Genomic DNA, 20,026 nt, shown 5'->3' on the forward strand with positions numbered 1-20,026 from the left:
AGCTCTCTGGGACCGGCACTCCTCTCCGTGGACCTCCTCCCTCCTGTCCTCTCGGTCCGTCACCCTACCGGCAACAATGTTTCTCCCCCTGAACCAGCTCTCCGGTTCCCACGCTCCCGCTCCTGGACCCTCCGTTCAGCCGTGGATCGATGTCTCGGTCCGGGAACGCTGAGCTGCGCTGCGGACCCTCCGTATGTTTCTCACTCCTTCCCGTCTGCCACAGCTCCGCCGCTTCACTCTCTTTGAGCCCTCGTAGATGCCTCCCTACCGGCTATGTCAGGTTCCCCGCAGCCCTTTCTGGTGTCCGAGGCCGTCTGCTGGTGTTCAGCTGGTTCTCTGTGGGAATGACTGTGTCCTTCCGTGCATTCCCAATGCATCTGTGGAGAGGGATGCACTCCACGTCTCTCTACTTCGCCGCCATCTTTTTCTCATCCCGCAGAGAAGCTTTTTAAAGATACATGTAACACAGGGGATAAAATAAAAGAAAGTAAATGTTCATCTTTTTAAATTATAATTCTTTTTGTAAGATTCCCTAGCTGCATTTATTTCATCAGTTTGTCCTTCCCAAATTATAGTTGGAAATGGATTCTTTGTAAGATTAACTAAGCAAAGCCAAGACCATTAATTTATGAGTAACAACTATTCATTCTTCATTTATACTGCTGCATGAAAGGTCATGTTTTTATGCCAAACTAAATGCAACTGTAAAAAGCAGGAAGACATTTATTAGCAAGACACTCATAAAACTCTTTGACCTGTGTGGTCAGAGACAGTGTAATAGTAGGAGCAAAGCCACAAAATAAACTAAACCTTAAACTATTAAAAATTTCACTAATCAGGATGATGGAGGAACTGGGAAAGAGTCAAAGTAATTCTTAACTTTTTAATTGATATTTTTACCTTGTTACACCCAAGCCTGGAGTAAGTAATATATTTGAATTTTTCTGCTGAGTTTATTTTCTATTGCTATTTTTGAATATATATTAAAGGAAAAGGAAAACAAAGGCTTTTTACAACTAAAAATTACATATCACTATTTTTATTTTTATTTCTCCTTCATAAATGTCAACTTAAAGAACATTCTTTAGTAACGAATGTGGTTTTAGCTCTTGACAATGAAGCAAAATTTCTACTTGTTTCTTGAAATAATATGCCTGTTTATATTTATTTAATTAAAAAAAACTTATTTTAAAGGTCCTAAGTATTAAAAATGTGACAAAATATAGAATTAATTTCATTAATCTAGCATAAAATGTAAAACTTTAAAAGTTTAATTTAAATACATCAATCTAATTGGTCATCCACCTTCCAGAATTGTTTAACTCTAATTTTGAGGTACTTTTGATACAAGAAAGACAATATAAGATGCATTTAATATTTCAGACATAAGACATTTCAGTAGAATATACAATGAAAAGTTTAAACTTTTTCATTTAATGTAACTATTTGCCATGTGTCTGATAATTGCTAAGTAACAAACCACCTTATAGGAGTACCTTAAAATTTTATCATTTATCTTGTTCACAAATCTGTGAATTGACTATAGGCATTTCTCATTTGTGGTCTTTCTCCAACTGGTGGTTGGAGCTGGGGTCATATCAAAGGTTTTTTTTCACTCATATGTCTGACATGTACACTGGAAAGACACAAATAGCTAAGGCTCTTCAAGCCATTCTCTCTCTCTCTCTCTTTCTCTTCCCATGTAGTGATACTTCCAACAGAGAGGCTGAAGGCTCCTAGAGTGAATGTCCCAATAGAAATTGCTTCAACCTGCATAGCTTTTCAAACTGTCCTTGGAAGTCACACAGTATCTCTTCTTCCACATTCTATTCTTTGAGGCAGTCACAAAAACCAGCCCAAGTTCAAGGGGAGGAAAGACTAACTCAATCTTGTGATGGAGGAAGAATCAAAAAATTGGAAAACTACCACATCATGTATGCAAACTATTACTTGTTTTTTCATTTTCTCTGAAGAAGGAGTTCATTTTTATTTAATAATGACTAATTTATGTGGTATTAAAAACCAATAATTCATTATATATTTCATCAGTTATGATTATCACCGATAACTGGAAGTTCTTACTCGGTAGACTTATATTTCTACAAAGCAATAGAAAAGGTTAAATTCAGTTAAATGTAAACTTCAGGAAGCTGATGTAATCAGTAAGCAAGAAAACTGATTTCCAATGTTTGTTCAACAAGTAATTTGTTCAGCACCCAATTAATGCTTACTGATCATGTGGGTCAAATATCAAAGACAGACGAAAAGTAAAAGTATACCTAAAACGAGTGCTTTTTCTTTTCTAGAAAAACTACTAAAAACTACATGAATTGTTACAGTTAAATTTTGTGGGTCAATTATCATCACTAAGCTAAATAAAATAAGAAACTATAAAAATAAAGTAAATACAGTTATTTATTAAATAAATCAACAAGGAGAAGACAAGTAGACCTTTCAAAAATGTGTGAAAGACATGAAGAAGCCTCTTGCAAGTGGAAACACAAATGACCAATAAACAGATTTGCTGAATATTTAACTTTATTAATAATCAAATAATTTCAAAGAAAACAACAATAAGTACTATTTTCCTATAAAATTGGCAAGGATTAGCCATGGTTTATATGCAGTATTGGCAAATGTATGGTAAATGGTAAGTGAAAATGATCACTGGTTAATTGAAATGTAATTGGACACAGACTTCCTTGAGGGAAACTTGGTAAAATGTATAACAACACTAACATAAATGAATTTCCAGAAATGTCACTTCTAGGAAGTTTTCCAGGACAGCACCAAAGAAATATATAATGGAATTTTCATGCAAGGAATAAGCATATATTGAAAAATAAAAATTAAGATGATTAATAAAATGAGCTCAGATAAGTGGGGAGACCTAATCAAGATTGATCTCAAATAAGAAATTGGAGCTGTTTTTACAATGAAGAATGAATAAAATGTGGATAGGCTGAGGAGATAAAAGAAATCAAAATCAAGGTAGTATATCTAACACAATGTGCATTCTTGCCCTTAGTTGACTCCACAACTATCTTTCTCTTTTCTGAATGAATAGTACATTTATACTAAGTGTTAACTCCTTGAGCCTGTAAGTGTTTTTCATTACTTTTTTTTCTTTGCTTCCTCAATTAGATGGCTGGCTCTCTAAGAAGAACAATGTCTTCTTTGATAGTCTCCATTGCACAGTGTTGGCTGCATAACCTGTTTAACATATATCACTTAAGAATTTGTTGATTGAATAGACATCAAGTGAAGTATAACAGATGAATTATTCAATTCTGAATACAGACAAAACATCTGCACAAAACATTTTTATCTCATTGACTATAAAGCTGGTTACATTTTAGCTCATTTTTAATTTTGCTTTTAACATAATAACCAATGTACATTAAACTACATTTCATTAAAAAATAGTTAATAAAAATGAACATTATTTCAATTTGATAGCCTAAAACTGTCTATTTTCCAATTTTCCAATTTTATGGAAATGGGATAACACAGTCTTAATATTCTAATATAATGTATCTATAAAATACTTTAGAAATAAAAAATATTAAAATAATATTATTTTGTTTGAATGTTTCTTTTTGTATAGTCACACATACATGTGAGATACAGAGAAAAATCCTATCATTTGTTCATCCATATGCATATGTATATTTAAAATAAAACTATGTGATTCATTTCACTATTAATGCTTAGAAATGACGTTTCACATTTACAATGTGAGACAACACAGAAAGATCTAATTTTCATTTTATAAAATGTCCAGCATAATTTATGAACATAGGAATCGCAATGATAACAACTAGTGGATTAAAGCAGGTGAAACATTTACCCCTGCTGTTTATTTCTTTTCGTATATGTAAAAGTAGTTGCCCTTTACTTTTATGGGGTCTATAAGCTTATGATACAAAAGAAGATGTTCTCTGTGAGAAGGCAAGGATACTTGCTTTATAATGGAGAAGCTTTACATTTTATGAAGAACAGTAGAAGGAAAAGTGCATATCAAATAAAATAGAAAAAGAAATGAAATTATGCACATATTTAATGCACCATCAAAACCCCACATATCTACATATTTTGCTTATTTAATAATTTGCATTTCATATCACATTAGGAAGCAGAGTGCCCTTTGTGAATTCAACTCTAAATTTTTAAAAAAGACTTTTTCCCATCACTTTGTGTAGGGAAAGATGTTGAGCTCAATTGAGAGTTGGTAATAAAATGAAATTGTATTTCTGAATGTGAAATATGCATGTGACACACATTTGCATCCTGATTTCTTTTGTTATGAAATATGAAAGCCTTAAAATGAGATGTAAGATAAATTAGAAACTGGTTTGGAGGAACTAATCCTTCCCAGTTTCACTGTGTTGCCCAATAATTAAGTGTGTCCAATAGTTTTCAGCAATACGTAAAGTAAAATAATTTGAAACATTATATGCCACCTCGTGGGAACGCTCCCTTCAACTTGAAGGATAATCAGGCTTTCTTCTTGCACACTAACAGAAAAATAGTTTTCTCTACTGAACTCAGTCTGTGGACTAAATGAGCACAAAGCCAATGCTGGAATCATTGTGGAAATCAACAACTTCTAACATTATTCATTCTAACAAGGATGAGATAATATCTCATTTTGGTTTTGAATTTCTCTATTGATTGGTGGATGTTGTGTCTTTTTATATACCATTTGACCATTTGTATGTCTTCTTTGGGGAAGTATCTACTCAAGTCCTTACCCATTTTTTAATTGGGTTTTAAAAAGTTATTGAGTTGTAGGAATTTGTTTTATATATTTTGCATATCAACTCCTTCTCAGGTATAGAATTTGCAAGTATTTTATTTGTCTCCCATTCTGTAGATTTTTCACTCTGTTCATTGTTTCATCACTTTCATGTATTCCACACCCAACCTTTATTTCTCTCTGTTAGAGAGTGACTCTACCTCCCAAACCATCAAGAAAATAGGCATTGTCAGGAAAGAATTCATTCAATCATTTTCTTTTCCAACTGCAGATTCATCTGAAGAATAATAATAATAATAAATAATAATAATAGGCATTTTCTGAAAATTTATCTTGTGCCATTCACTCTACTAATTCTGAATTTCTTAACCCATGCTTCAGTTTCCTCATCTATAAGATGGAAATACAATAGACTCTTGCTTATGGGCTTTTTGCGAGTTAAGTAATTTAAAAGCATAAATATCAGTGCCTGGCATGTAATAAGTATTGAATATGTTTTAGCTGTTTATTACTAACATCATGATTATATTCAGTCTCCATGCATTTACTCTAACCATAAAACTGGGCATCGTACTTAAATGCGTCCTTTCCTCTCTATGTGCATTCAATTTATTATTGTTTTATCTTGATTCTAGCTAAAAAATTTATCTTGTTATCCTGACTATGACTTTCCAAGTTTACAACCATCTCTCAGATTCCTGTACAATTTAGAATATTATAATTTCCTCCTAATCTGTCTCTCTATCTACAGACCTTTCCCTTTCTAATCCACTCTTCATAAGGCATGAGAAGGATATTATGAAAACGCAAATTTGTTCAAGTTACTTTCCTATTTAAACTTACTAATGAGTCTTCATGGGAATATGTATAAGATTCAAACCCCTGAACTCAATTTAAATTTTTGCTGTTCAAAGTGGGCCAGCAAATGGGCCAGCAGTATTAGCATTACTTGTAAGCTTATTAGATATTAGGGCCCAACCCCAGACCTACTGACTCATAATCTAGGTTTTAACAAGATCCTGCATGATTTCTGTGCACATTAATTTTTAAGAAGTACTGACTTATGGTACTTTTAATCTAGCTTCTGCCTACCATTTCGACTTCATCTTTTCCTACTCTATGCTTTGACACACTGTGATGCAGCCCCAATGATCTTTAAAATTATTGTATTTAATCCGTATTGAACTGGCTCTGTATTCTTCGAGGCCTTTGCTTGTACTGTTTGATTTGTCTGGAGCACTGTTACTTACCTTCATAGCAATGCATCTTTTCCAAAGTCCAACTCTTTTATTCAAGTCTCTTTTCCTCTTGCCAGTCTTTCAAGAGTGCTGTCCTGACCCCTACCATCTGTTATATGCCCCTTCCTTTTGCTTCCATAACACTTGTACTTCTCCCATCCTAGCTCTAAACATTGTAATTCTTTGTCCCAAGTACAGTAAGATTATAAAATAAATCAATGCAAATATTCTTACTACTTTTTCTCCCATGATATCTTCAATGCCTAGCAGAATGACAATACATGACAGATGATTTTAACTGTTGAAGAAATGACAAGAATATTGAGGTAAAGTGTATGAGGGACTTCCCTGCTGGTGCAGTGGTTAAGAATCTGACTGCTGATGCAGGGGACACGGGTTCAAGCCCTCGTCCAGGAAGATGCCACATGCCGTGGAGCAACTAAGCCCATGCGTCACAACTACTGAGCCTGCGCCCTAAAGCCTGTGAGCCACAACTATTGAGCCAGTGTGCCACAACTACTGAAGCCCATGCACCTAGAGCCCTTTTGCTCTTCAATAAGAGAAGCCACTGCAATGAGAAGCCCGCACATTGCAATGAAGAGTAGTTCCCACTCGCTGCAAATAGGGAACGCCCATGCACAGCAACAAAGACCCAATGCAGCCAATAAATAAATAAATTAATTAATTAAAAAATAAAGTGTTTGAATAATTTATCCTATTACATAGTTTACAACTAGGGAATATTAAAGTCTAACCACATTCTCAACATATAATTTTCCTCCCTCATGTCTCTAGATATTTCCTTTCTTGCAATGATAAACCCTTTAGCTTTTTCTTGATTTTAAGCCCATCAAATTTCTCTGGATATGTGTTTAACCAACTATTTGGTCTCTCTTAGATTTTTAATGTTTCCAAATCCAGTTGATCCTTCTCCTCATTCTATAAATACACATATTTCTCCAAAAACAAAGCAATAAGAACAACAATAATTTTTTTCTTGAATAAAGATGTTCAGTGTTTACTTGTGGCCAGATGATGTCAAAATTTGGTCTAGAAAACAAAAAAGGAAGATCTATCATCATATATATTATAGAGCATTACAACATATATAGCTCTTATGGAGAGTCACAATTATTATTTTTTTAAATGTCTAGTAGAAGATCTGAGGCCACAGTTGGAAGAAGAATGAAACCTTTCTAGTATCCTGGAAAAAGATGATCATGACATTGTTTAGAGTTATCACAATGGAACTAGAAAAGTGGTCAAGTTGTAGGCATTTTTTATAATAGACCTGAAAGGGCTTTCTGACCAGAGGTAGTTATAGGCTGAGTCTTGGTCTTCTTATGACTACTGTGAATAGAGATAAAGATGTGATTAATTCTGATAATTTTCTATGAAAATTGTTTTAATATTGTAAGCGTTAGTGTAGGGAATACTGGAAAAGAAGTACGGTCTTATTAAGATCATAAAATATTTGTTTAAATAATTGATTTCTACAGGAAGCTTTCAAAAAGGTATATTGAATAATATATTTTATTATTGTGTACGTTATAATTGTAAGATATATTGAAAGTCACAGGTATCCAAGTAGCTATTCAATGATTAAACAAAAAATATAAGCATAAATATATAGCATTTATAGGGAGGAATAGCTGAATCAGGAATTATAACACAAAAGATATAATCTTAGAAAAAAATTTTAATGTCTCAATAGAGTGATTTACTTCTAGATCATTGCTTGAAAAGTATTGCTCATACATATACTTATTTTCAGACATTTGGGGGAATTGTAGGTGAAACAATAGATTCTCCAGCTTTCTCAGTGATGGGGAAAAAAGAATACAAACAAAAGCAAAGCAGAGAAAGCATGTTAGACACCTACTCCTCCAAAAATCTCTTAGGCATATTTGCCATATTTGCTGAATTGATATTCAAATGTATATGCTAGACTAAAACAACTACGTCATTCATTTGTGCTTTCATTCATTCAATGAATTTATATCTGATAATTACTATGTGTTGGCAAATATGGGAGCACTGATATTACAGAGATTAAGATAGAAAGGGAGAGCACCATTTAAGCAGGTTATGGAAATACAACACTGAATATTCTAACAGTGTTGATGAACACAGCAGTGAAAACACAGAAGACATTGTGTTTGATCTTCCCTGAAGATGCTGGAGAGACTGTACAGAAGAGCTCTAAGGTGCTTCTTGAAGAAGTAGGAGGGGTTCTGAAGCTCCAAACAGAGAGAAGAAATTATGAGAAATAGGGATTAGCCCAAGCCAGTGTTACTTTGGGCGTAAAAAAAGTCCAGATAAACTATGACTCAGATGCCATAGGACAGGAAAGGAAAACCTAAGAGTACTTTTGATATGATGGGATTGAAGTTTGTGTTTTAATCCGTAGGTCACGAGGAGTCAAGAAAGTTATTTAAAGAAATTATGCTTGTGATTTTGAAGTAATTCTCTTATCTGTGTGTTCTGGAATGAGTGGGTTAACTGGTGGCCAGAGGAGGTTAGAGAAAGTTATAGGGAGTTTGTTGTTTCATGTGGAGTTTGGACAGTTAAAAAGATAGCATCTATAGTGGGTTAGAAAATGAGTAATCTGTCAGAAAACTGAACAGTCCTTGTTAGGGTAAGTGGCCCAGCTCATTCCTTCAGCTACCGGGAATATGAATGGTGGTGGCTCCTAGCCTTCCATTGACAAGAGGAGCTACTTCACCAGAAGTTATGCACCCTCAGTGGGGGCAGACTAGGCAGCCTACATACAATGACTTTATTTAGGGTTACAGAGACCCAGTTCTCTTGCCTTAATTCAGGACAATTTAGAATGGCCATCCCAGCTCTATATCTCCCTGTGGAATTGTCTGAAGCCTGTTACAACTTTATTGTAGTTCAACTTCTGTCTCCAACCTACCCTAGTTCCCTCCTTCTCTTACAGGTGTTGATCTTAAGCGCATTCCCCAATAAACAACCTGCATAAAAATAACTGGCTCCTGAAAAACTAAACATAAGACATGTTAGATGCCATAAATATAGGAATATAGGGGTGAGATAAGACATATATAGAATAACTCATGGGGACATTATTAAAAATGAGACTGGCTATTGACAAACAAGGTGTCTTGTTTGTCCCTTCTCTTGAAATATGAAAAATTGCCTACGTCTGTATTCTTATTTGTGCATCTTTGGTGCACTTTTGTATTCTTTCAGCAAATATTTATAAAGTTTTCAATGTAATTTGCATTTGCAAAAAAAAAAACACTTTGGGAAAAGTAAAAAGAATATATTGGAGGAGAATGAGACTGGAGGTAGAAAGCCCAAGTAAAAGGCAAATTTAATATCCCAGGTGATCTAAATAGGGCAAAAACAAGGTGATGAGTGTAGGGATTTAGATGGGAGGGCACATTTAAGTTATAATTAGGAGCAAAGAAGTTACAAAACTTTGAGCAATTTATGAAATAAATGGTGGGTATAACCGGGTTGACTATAAATTTCAGTATTCTATTTTGGCCCTTAGGTTGCCTCTTGTTATTATTGAACAAATAAAGATAAAATTATAAAATATAGTTTGGTCTAGGAGAGGGAAGGTAATTAGCTCAAATCTGGACAATCAAAGGCATTAGAATATATGAGATCCACAAAGAGGAGAATAGATTGTGAAAGAAAAAATGACTGATGAGAGAGTAGGGCAGAATAAAGCAAAAAAGAAGACTTGTGAGTGAGATTACAAAGAAACTAGGGGGAGAACCAGGTGAGGATGGGATCATGATATTATGGATTCCAAGGATCAAGACAGATTAAAAAAGAATAAAAGCCACTATTGAAAGCTATAGTCAAGTGAGAAAAGGGTATAAAAACGACTTTGGATTTAGCAATCAGAGCATTATTGCAGGGCTTTAACCAGTGCAGTTTTATTGGAATAATGAGGTAACAGTAAAAGTTCAAGCTGACAAATGGGAGGAGGTGATGTAGAAATACAGAGTTTAGACTATTCTTTTGGTCATCTTAGACGTGAAAGAAAGAAGAAATAATAGGTGGAGAGAAACGCAAAGGTAAATGTTTAACTTTATATTTTAACTTTTAAGTGCGGAAACACTTATGCATATTTATAAGCAGAGGGAAAGAAACTAGCAGTAGAGAAAATTGTATATTGGATGGCTGGATGGCTGGAGAAAATTCCCAAGGTCAATAAAGGATAGTGAACATAGCATGCAGAATATTGGTGTCACACTGTAGATGTAACTAGTTTATTTCTTCTAAAACAGGAGAAAGAGAATTATTGGTATATGGAAGTTTGTAGGTGGAATAGGTGGAAGCAGCTGGTGATGGACACACCTGATGACATCCATCTTTCATGTAAAATAGAAAGGAAGTTTTTATGCTAAAGGAGAAGGGTTAGAAAGCTAGAAGGGGATGTGGAAAATTTTGAATTCTTCCTCTGAGTAATGTGAATTATTGTGAATGGCTAAAAATAGATGCAGTACTAAGAATCACTGAGAAGTCATATGTATTTATGAAGCATAATTTTGAAGAGTAACAAACTGCACAGTTGAATGATTTTGGCCAGTTATTTTGTGCAAAAAAGAAGTGAAGTATTCAGGCAATGAACTGAATTATTTGGACATCTGAAATGGAAATGCCTGCCTTCATCTTTTAGGCTAGTACATTGGCCCAACATTGGTTTTCACATACTCTAACCATTACTTTGGGTGATTCAAGAGAAAATCCAATGAGTGTCTGTGTGTGTGTGTGTGTGTGTGTGTGTGTTTGTGTGTGCGCGCGCGCACAATGTTACCGACCAAGGTTGTTGGCCTCCTTAATCAACAGAAATTGATAAGAGGCCAGATGAGAAATCCAGGCAAGCCTTTATTGGCACCCCTGCTACAGCAAGGGGAGCAAGAACAAGTAACAGGTTCCCTTGCTCACTACCTCACTCACTTGAGGTGGGGCGAGCTGTTTCCTTACACTGGGTGAGAGTAGGGGTGTGTCCAGGGGTCAGGCTGGAAGGATGGCTTAGGTGGTTTGCCCACCCCTTTGGTGATGCTGTGTGCAGGGATCATGTGCAGTACCCTGGTTTTGCTTCCAGCTCTTCAGAAGTTGCAGTTCGGTTTTTTAGGGTTTTGTGGGGGGTTTTTGGTATCTTGTCATAATTTGCCCCAACTGCACATGCACACAGTTATTTTTAGTTACTTACAATTTCTTTGTATTTTGTTGCTTGAGGAGAAGTTTGCAGGTGCAAGCACTGCAGCAAAGGGTCCAAGGTCCCAGGTCCCAGCCTGTCTCAGCAGTATGTATACACAAAACACAATTCCAAATGGTAAATAGTAGCCATGATCATGGAAGTAAGAAAAAACTCACTAAGAAGTTTTGCAATCTAATGGTAACTAATAATTCTCAAACTTGATACCAAAATGTCTGAACATGAAGTGTTGTGAACATACAGTGAACATAATTTGAATGAAAACTGTGTTCTCAAGATCTGATCATAGAGATCAAAACAAGGTATCATTTTTCAGGAAGCAACCCTGTCTGATATTTGGTAAACAAGCTAATGTTACTTTAAGTTTATAAAAGCCTTTCCCCCAAATCCTTGGAGGATCGTTTTCTTGACTGCATCCCCCGTGAATGTTTCCACGCTTATAACAGAACTCTGTCAAAAGGTTCAATTCAGTTGTTTCTATTTCTTTTACTGTGTGTGTGTATGTGTGTGTGAGTTGGAAAGAAATCTCTTGTGATTGAAACAACTGGGCAATTTTTTTTCCAGAAGATGAAGTATCCTTATAAAAAGTATATGTGCTGTAGACTCAGGTAGATTAAGTGGGAAGCCAGGAGACTTAGCTGGTTAAAGAAGAGTGATTAAAGGCCATTTTTCATAGTACACACAAAGCATTTAGTCTTGTAGATGCATGAGACAGCCATCATACAGCAATAGCTAAGATGATCCACTGACATGCATGTAGAAAGTCATGTGGAAGAGCATCGGTAGCACAAAAAAACCCTAATTACTCCAGGGTACGTATATGTATTTGTGTGCAAAGCAGAGGCCTCTCAAAACTTGGATCACAATTGTTGTTTTTATAGATGAATTATCAAATCCACATATTTTTGAAAGAACTGGTCATTAGTTTTACATAAAATGTAAAACTAGCTGAATGTCCAATTGCTTACAATTATGCTTTTATTTTTCCCCAATTTGTACCTCAAAAATTACTCCTATGTAAAATTGTCATTGGATTTTCAAATGCAGGAAAGAAACAACAGGCATAGGCTTATATAACCAACAAAACTTATAAATGCTGCATCAAAGATCAGCAAGCCTTACTGGTACATGTAAGTTAAGACCACAAAAAAAAAAAAAAGTGTAACTATGCTTGAGGAGCTAAACTATGGTTGCTGTGGAAACAGAGCTTATCTTTAAGGTTTTACACTGTGGTGCATTGAAAATTTCAAGCCAACTGTGCAGTAATGTCAGCTCTCTCAGTGAGTATATAGCATCAGTTACAGGAAATAGCATGAATGGAAGATAATGAGTTCCTAAGACTCACAACAAAGTTGAACACACAAACACACATATGTGTGCATACATGTGCACACACACATCTAACTTTTTAGAAACATAATTTGATACTATGTTTTTTAAAAAAATATTCCATTTTTCCTTGTCTTAGGCCATTTGGGCTGCCATAACTGCATACCCTAGACTGAGTGGCTTATAAACAGCAAACATGTATTTGCCACAGTTTTGTAGGCTGGGAAGTACAAGATCAAGATTTCAGCAGATGTGGCATCTGATGAGAACCTGCTTCTTGGTTCATAAGCTGTCATTTTTTTTTTTTTTTTGCTGTGTCCTCACGTGGCAGAAGGGGTGAGGAAGCTCTTTAAGATCTCTTTTTTAAAAAATTTTATTTATTTATTTATTATTTTTTTTTGGTTACACCAAGTTCAATCATCTGTTTTTATACACATATCCCCCTATTCCCTCCCTCCGTCAACTCCCCCCCAGCCCTCCCTCGAGTCCCCCCCACCCTCCCTGTCCCAGTCCTCTGCGTGAGGGTTTCACCCTCATGACGTAATCAACTCCCAGAGGTCCCATCTCTTAATAAGATCGCATTGGGTATTAGGATTTCAACACATGACTTTTGGTTGAGGAGGGAAGCACAAAAATTTAGTCCATTGCATTTCTCCACTGTTTTTCTAAATCATTTCCAATGGAAAAATTTCACTCTCATAACATTCATAATATTCTTCTAAAGGTCTTTTTTTTTTTTTTAATCTGACAACATTGGTAATGGATGATCTCTAATGTCTCTCTCATTAATGATTCCACTGGTGCTTTGTAAATAAATCACAGAGGCCTTAATCCACAAGCATTTTAAAATTATTTTGTCCCATGGACAATACTGAACATATATAAATTTGAGTATACATAGATATATGAACATAAGTTTAGCTAAATAGAAAGTAATGTCTTTTATAGACAAAATCTGTAAACAAAGCACAGATACATTTTTATGTCCCCAGATAAAAGAGTGCTGCTGTGTAGATAGAATATACCTTATATAAATTGCTCTATAATAACTGACACTGCTCTATAATTGCACCATCTATATCTCCCAGTGTGACCCAAAGAGGAAAAGGAAAAGCTAGGGGATAAGGGTATTTCAAAAGTACCCTAAAAGCAGCCTTTGGCTCAGAGGTCCCCCACTCTCACCCCCAGCACTTTTTTATTGGAGTCACATAGCAGTCCAGTTCCATGTCCTCCCTTTCTCTTACTGGAGTCCCCAAGTTACTAAAACATTCTCATCTCGGTTAATGATGTCCTGCTCTGATTCCACTAATGCTGGCCTTCCCTCGTCACATTCCTGTGGCATTGGTGCTGCAGACTGTGGTCTCTGCAGCTGATGTTGGCTCACCTTTACACTAACCTTGAGTTTGGCTATTGTTTTCTGGTCAGTCATCCTGTTGACACAGGGCTGGCGCAGTAAATATTGTGGAAGCCAATTTTTTTTTTTTAACCATGTTGTTGCTCCTGTTAACTTTCCAGTATCTCTTCCATTTCTTCAATCACTGCACTGAAATTGGGTTAAGACTCCATTAATAGAGCTAACAATTCTTTAATTAAATACTCAAACAGGGATCATGATTTTTTTTCTATAAGTAATCTACATTTTTGGTGTTAATACTTTTATTTAGTATTTCAATGTAATACTTAATCATCTTTCTCTATTGCTTTTTGAAATTATTCACAAATCCCACTAGGACACAAACTGGAAGATAACATAAATAGCAATTCACAGTGCAGTATTCAAACTTATTCTATCTTATCATGGACAATGGACACTTTCATGTCAAGTATTCTCAAAGCAATGATAGAGGGAGCAGTTCTTATAGCAAGGCACTGCTCCAAGTGCTTTACCTACATTCACATTTAATCTTCATGAAAACATTAATCCCTATTCTATAGATGAGGAAACTGAGACACAAAGAGCTTAATAATTTGTCCAAATTCTCACAGCTAATTAGGGGCAGAGCTGTGATTTTATAGTAGGCAACCTGGCTCCATGAACTTTTATTATTCTGCCTCTTTAAGTCTGAGATGAGGACAACTGAATTTCTCCTAAGGTACACCTTCCTGAAAGTTAAGGACAGCCTTTGCAAATTGATTCCGAGGTCTCCATAGGGGATTCACCATCAATTCTAACAGCTCTTTTCAAAGTATCCTTAAGAGCTTTATACAAAAAACCTTTTTTGATGCCCATGCTCAGAAGCATGTACTTCTAAAGGGGCTATGAAAATGAAATGACTGTCTCTTGAAATTCTACTACAGCGGGATTTAAATACTATTTTACAGTTCTAATTAAAATTACACTATTTAATGCAGTGATACATAGAACCTTTTGTAGTACTAATTTTTTCATCTACCCCAAACATCAGCAAATGTCAAATAATGTCCATGCTATGATTGTCTTTATTTGGCCATTCAAAAGAGCTCCCCCACACACCCAATTTTGAACTCGTGTCTTTTTGAAACTCATGGACAATAAATTATATTAACATAACCACAGTTAAATGGGAAATTAACATGATGAAATCATAAACTAAAATAGTTACAGATTTTAGGAGGTATTTGTCCTTAGAAATTAAAAGCGGAGTGTGTCAAAGTAAATATCTAATACTGTGATTTTTGAGCAATGTAGTACTGAGATAAAAAGAAGCCATGAAGAATATTCCTTTTTTACTTAATCAATCATCATGAATGAACTTTTGAAATCTTCACATTATCTTTGAAAATTCCCTTTCCCTATTCTCCAAACTCATCTATTTATTCATTTTAATGTTTCTATTTATAGAAATTTCAATTTTCATCTTTATGAAAATATATCCTATATATGGTATATAGCATATATATTTTATATACAAAGTAATACATACTCACAATTTAAACACTCATGATTTACCACTGAAAACATCTTTCCTAGTCCCTTCTTTTCGCAATTCTCATTCCTCAGAAGTAACCCCTTTGAAGTCTTCCATATTTAAATCTTCACATTTTCTTTACAAGTTTACCTCCGTGTTTATCAACATGATTAGCCTGCCTTTTTTTATTTTTCAGTGTAAGGCATCTTTCCACATTGCAAGGAAAGGTGATTCTTTTTATCTACATTCCCCTCACCCATATCTGCTTTCTTTTCCCTCTTCTTTCCATTTCAGTTACGTGTATTTATATGTATTTGTATCACCAGTTTCAGTTCCTTCAGTACACAGTGTTTGCATTATTATGATAATGCAATATTTTTTGCAGCAAAGCCATGTGGTATACGATGATTTCTTATCCCTTCTTTAAAAATTTTTTTTCTATACGTGTTAACTATCTCATTTTTTCTTTTGCGTGATTTTCTACAAATTGTTTATTAATTTAGTTAAGGTTTCTGACAGAATTATAAAATTCTTCTCAAGTTCCTCATATACATTATGTATTATATCAGTTCGTTTCATAATTCCTCTGTCTGCTTCTGCAACATTTCTAGACAGCTATGCAGAGCTTGCCATGGGATACCCTTTGCCAGCATCTTGAGGGGTTCTTTTACCTTTCTCCTATTGGAAGCCTTATTTCCTCATTCCCCTGCTTGTTTGTTTGTTTTCTTAGTGTTTTCCTTTTTTCATCTGCAATACATCCTCCAATAGTTTTTTGAAAAACAGGATACAGAAATTAAATGATAAGTGACTCATGTGCCTGAAAACATCTTTGCTCCACTTTCACGCTGTATTTGATATGCATTGGGTATAATTAAGAATAATTTTCACTTATAATTCTGGCAGTTTCCCCGTTCCTTGTTTTCTTTGGGCATCTACTTGTCCTCCAGTACATTGACTCTTTGGCTCTGAAATCACATTGCGCCTCTGCTCAGCTCATAGGTGTAGCCATGCCACGCAGGCTTGTGATTTAGGGTACTATACATCCCTGCTCCTAGTAACTGATTTCAGGAATGGCTGTGCAGCTCCAGTGGCTCAATTCATAGCTTTAGCTGGGATTTGATATATAAGCCCTGGGAGAGAGAAGATTTATCCTCCTCTGGGATTGTAAACTGTTAGGACTATGTAAACCCATAGCTGCTGACACCACTCTCCCCTAGTCACATGGAGGATGTGGTGTATATCACATGATATTGCATAATGATGCAAACACAGAGAGGAAAGAAAACAGGGTTAGGAGACAGTGAGACATAAAAACAAAGTTTTCACCTCTAGAACCAGTTTTCCTTAAACGAATATTTTCTATCCTTAGAACTATTTCAAACTGTAGTTCTGTTACTTACAAAAACAAAAGAGTATTTAATAAAACTACCTTTTTTTTTATGTCAGTGAAACGGAAACTATATAAACCAACTGCCTGTCTCTGGTCACACATGGTGAATAGTTGATGCAGGTTTACAGTCCTTGCCTCTTCCTCTAATGCACTGTAGCCTCTTGGGTGTCTTGTGTCAAAGCACAAAACCGGAATAGTGATGAAATTAAGCGTCGGAAGCTTATTGCCACTTGTTCTTTGCACTCTTGTTAAACACATGAACAACCAAAAAACCAAAAACAATAAAAAATGCAGTTAGCCTCTATTATGTAGCAGTCTCTGTGTCTGCCGTGTTTTTTCTAGTTAATTTTAGATTCAAATATTAAATAATTGTGAGGATTATGTATATTTATATATACAATAACCTCACTAACATGTGCTTCTATATATACATCTTTCATTGGTTCTCATGAGAATACTGTCCAGAGAGCATATGGCAAACTTCAAGCTCCTGGACTCCTGCATATCCCCACTTCCCCATCACTGTGTAAGTCATTCTGCGAAGTTCTAATGCACCTTTAGCTTTTCTATGACATCCTTTTTAGTGCATATTGAGAAAAGTAATCCAAAAGTTCATACTATATTTATATATGTATCATAAATATAAAAATAAATAATAGCATTTTGCCAGTTAAACTAGACCTATTTCCCTAAACTAAAATCCCAGTGATTGTTTTTTATAGGTTTGTATTGTTTCATAAAATATTTATTTTGAAAGATTATTAACTATTTTGATAAATTTTCTTCAGTGAAAATGACAATAGAAAACTTAAAAAACTGAATAGCAGTACTTACTATTTGCCCACATATTTTGTTGTCCCTTTAGACATTTTCCACTTTATGACTTTTTCAAAAGAGATAAAAGAAGACTGAACAAAAAGAGAAATCTAAAACTTTACAAAGATGGGATAACTTGGTATCAATGATGTCAAAGAATGTTTATTCTTATTTTCTTTGATGGATGTTTCATCATCATTAGCAGCACCATTATTATCATATTTCAATCTAAAGTTACATTAAGGGGGCTTCCTAGGTGGCGCAGTGGTTGAGAATCTGCCTGCCAATGCAGGGGACACGGGTTCAGTCCCTGCTCCAGGAAGATCCCACATGCCACGGAGCAACTAAGCCCGTGTGCCACAAAAATAAATAAATAAAGTTACATTAAGGCTTTATCAAAATGCCTTCCTTTGACTTATTCAGTCTATGACCATAGTTTTCCATTTTCAAATTGTATATATTCTCATCAAATATGTAAATTTTCCTTATGAAATATTTTTAATTTTGGAATTGAAAGTCCCTTAAGTATCTTTTGTTTCATGGCTTAATATAATGAATACATATAATATCTGCAAGATGCAGCCTACATTTTAGGCAAGTGCTTATTGGTCCATTTTAGACATATATTTATTTGTAAATGGGACACTTTCAGACTATAATGGATGCATACATTACTAGACTCCAAATTTGTGTAATATTTCTCTACAATCTGCTTCTCAGTTTCAGAAAAAGTTTTCGCTACAGTGCCATGAAGATAGAGAGATTGCTGGGAGCTCATCCTTTTTCCTCCATGTCTAGGTTATTTGTAATGTAGTTCACTTACACTCCAATCATTAAAGCTCTGGAATGATGGAGCATTTGTAATTATATGTAACCCGTATAATGAAAAAGAGTGTGAGAAAGTCTAGGAATTCATACTGGTACATCTGCATTCCTCTGATCTGGGCTACCCTAGAAGATGAGAACTGGTGTTTTTGTTACAAACTGAATGTTTATGTACCACCAAATACATACGTTGAAGCCCCAACCCCCAATATGATGGTATTAGGAGGTGGGCCCTTTGGAAAGTAATTGGGTTTAGATGAGGGTGGGGTCCTCATGATGGGATTAGTGCCCTGTAAGAAGAGATCAGAGCTTTCTCAATCTGTCTCTCTCTCTGTCTCTCTCTCTCTCTGTCTCTCTCTGTTTCTCTCCCCCAGCCTCCCACCCCCCAAATGAGGACACAGTAATTAGACAGCCATCTGTAAGCCAGGAAGAGGGTCCTTACCAGACAGTGAACCTGATAGCATCTTAGACCTGATGGTCTTGGATCTTAGACCTCCCACCCTCTATAAGTGTGAGAAGTAAATGTTTGTTGTTTAAGCCATATTGTCTATGGTATTGTGTTATAGTAGCCTGAACCAAGACAGTAACTGGGGCTGATCTTGAAAGACCTTATGATCACATTGTCTGTGTGACCTTGGGAAAGTTATTTAACCTGGGACTCATTTTCCCTATGTATAAAATGAGTATTATGACAATACAATTGTGAGAATTAAATAACTTGATATTTGTAAAGTAATTTAAGTAGTATTTGGCATACAGTGTCAGCTATGTAATTGTTATAGTTGTAAGAACAGTTTTCATCTAAAATATTGAGTCTTAACACCACCTTTAGGTAATATTGCTGTTTTAAAAATATGAATCCTAGTTTTAAGTTTAGAAACCAGGAGCACTAAGCTAATTGACACACTTTCAGCTGGAAGTGATAGTAATCAACTCAACAGTTTGATCAAATAAATGGTTTTATGATCTGACATGAATGAGCACAGGTGAATTCAGGGTCCAAAGATTGAAAGGTTTGAAGATGTCAGTTTATATCAGTCCTCACTGGTTCTCTCATTCTTAATTTTTCTTTCTTTTGTGTCAACTTTATTCCAAGCAAGAAACATGCTCAGCCAATCCCTTCAAGACTGCAGTGTCTTTTCAGTTTGAGATCTGAATAAAATGGAGAAAGACCACCTGTTTTCTCCTAGAACTCCTCCTCGGCAGTCCATTTGGCCCTTCTCGATTCTTGTGCCTGGCCCAAAACTGTCCCCAGAAAGTAACAAGTATTCTTTAGTCATAACACCTCTCAGGAGCTAGGCAAGTGTGTCTACTTAATTGTAGCCTTGCCAGAATCCTGTAGACTTTTGAGGAATAGGAGAAGAGTATATCCTTAAAAAAAATAGCTTTAAGAGGAGAAAAATGTATGGATGTGTGCATAGTCACTGTACCATCCATGCTTTCTCTTCACTTTCCATCTCTTCTCTAACACAGCTTGGCAGCTACCCAAAGTCTGTCCAATTGTTTGGTTTAGTTGTCTGTGTGGCTACTGCTGCCACCCCTGCTTTACCTCTTGAAATATTCAGAATCCTATAG

This window comes from Hippopotamus amphibius, chromosome 7, assembly GCF_030028045.1.
Source record: "Hippopotamus amphibius kiboko isolate mHipAmp2 chromosome 7, mHipAmp2.hap2, whole genome shotgun sequence".
Lineage (NCBI taxonomy): Eukaryota > Metazoa > Chordata > Mammalia > Artiodactyla > Hippopotamidae > Hippopotamus > Hippopotamus amphibius.